This window comes from Beta vulgaris, chromosome 2, assembly GCF_026745355.1.
Source record: "Beta vulgaris subsp. vulgaris cultivar EL10 chromosome 2, EL10.2, whole genome shotgun sequence".
NCBI lineage: Eukaryota > Viridiplantae > Streptophyta > Magnoliopsida > Caryophyllales > Amaranthaceae > Beta > Beta vulgaris.
Genome location: NC_079203.1, coordinates 3,206,540 through 3,208,165, shown reverse-complemented (window position 1 = coordinate 3,208,165; position 1,626 = coordinate 3,206,540). Strand labels below are relative to the sequence as shown.

Genomic DNA, 1,626 nt, shown 5'->3' with positions numbered 1-1,626 from the left:
CACTGTGTTACAGGTTTATACTGGTTTTAAAGGATAGCTGTTATTGTACTATTGTTGTAGATGGAAATGATTAATTGTTAATGTATTACTTTATATTCTTACTCCCTCACAGCCATAAATTTATGTGTAATTCTAAAAAGAAATTCTCATTGAATACTTTATATTCTTACTCCCTCACCGCCATAAATTTATGTGTAATTCTAAAAAGAAAGTCTCATTGAATATATATCCTTTATTGAAGAGCATGTTCATTATTTTTTGGTCATCAATATGTATGGTGGTTGAGATCGAACCCATGACTTTCTTATCACGCTGGCTCTGATTCAATACCATGTCAGAGAACCAACTCATCAATCAAAAGGTTAAGTAAAAAAAAATCAAAAGGTAAAGTGAGTTAAGTATACTATAGGGTATTAAACTTTGCATAAAATTGCAGTTTGCTCACCCAACTTTCAAAAGTTGTACTTTGCTCACTCAAAGTACAACTCTGTTAATTTTTCTGTTAACTTCAAATTCAATATACAAAAAAAAGTTGTGTGGCCCGAAAAACGAGAATGACAGTTATAATTTACAGGACAAAAATTTAATTCCCAACGGTAACTTAATCTGGCTATTTATGGCTCCAAAAAAAATGTGTTTTTTCTTCAAAACTCTCCAATAAAGGCCCACTTCTCCTTCTTCGTAATATCCCAAAAATTTAAACTTAAGTTGACATTAATAATTATCTTAAATAAATTATTTAAATTTATTTATTTAATCACTTCTGTAATATATTTGAAACAAAATAAAATAAAGTATTTGATAAAATAAGCTAAGATAGTATGATGGTCTAATAGAAGAAAATAAGAAAGTACTAATTTTAGTAATAGCAAAAGAATTAGAAATTTTTCAAAAATGGAAAATCAACATGACCACACAATTCATCTTCTTCCTCAAGCTTTCTCTCCTAGTTTTCCAAGATATTCTAGAGCACCTTAAACCTCAAGTATTCTTCAACAATAAGTATCTATTAGTTTAATGAAGTTTAATTCCTAAAATTTACTATAAATAGTATGTTAATTTTACTATTCATCTCCACCCAAAAATCAGAAAATTTCAAACACCAACTACCCACAACTCCGGCCACCGACCACCACCATCTGCCCCTTCCCCTCTGTCGCTCAGACCCCGTGTGCACCATCGCCGACCAGCCGTCAGCAGCATCGCCTTCTCCTTCATCCCCTACGGTACCCCGCTGCACTCCTCCTCTTTTCGCTCCTCTCTTTCTCGATGCTCCCCTTTCCCCCTGACTTCTCTCTCCTCCTTGGCCCCACCTGGGTTGCTGCCTTCTCCTGACGCGCCACCAGCACGCCGCCCCTCCCTTGCCAGCGCCGACGAACTCCCTCCCCCCTACACTGTCCGTGTAAACGGGAAGAGGTACTAAGATGGGAAGATTAATTATGTTCGCCTTTTCAATCTTAGGATCTATCTCTCTCTCTCCTCTCGATTCTTATGCGTTTCCTTATTTTAATTAAATATCATAAAGTTAGTGGGTCATGTTAACAGAAAAGTACTTTGGGTGAGCAAACTACAAGTTTTGAAAGTTGGGTGAGCAAACTGCAATTTTATGCAAAGTTTAATACCCTA

General features: G+C 35.7%; 1 protein-coding gene across 2 annotated transcripts in view; it reads left to right on the top strand.

The window, feature by feature from the left end:
• LOC104887669 (uncharacterized) overlaps nt 1-256 on the top strand; it is a 39,786-nt gene extending 39,530 nt beyond the window's left edge. For both annotated transcript variants that reach the window (XM_057392426.1, XM_057392427.1), the window contains one exon: nt 14-256. The gene's annotated coding sequence lies outside the window, so the exon portion shown is untranslated. The remainder of the gene's footprint in view (nt 1-13) is intronic.
• The last annotated feature ends 1,370 nt before the right edge of the window (nt 257-1,626 follow it).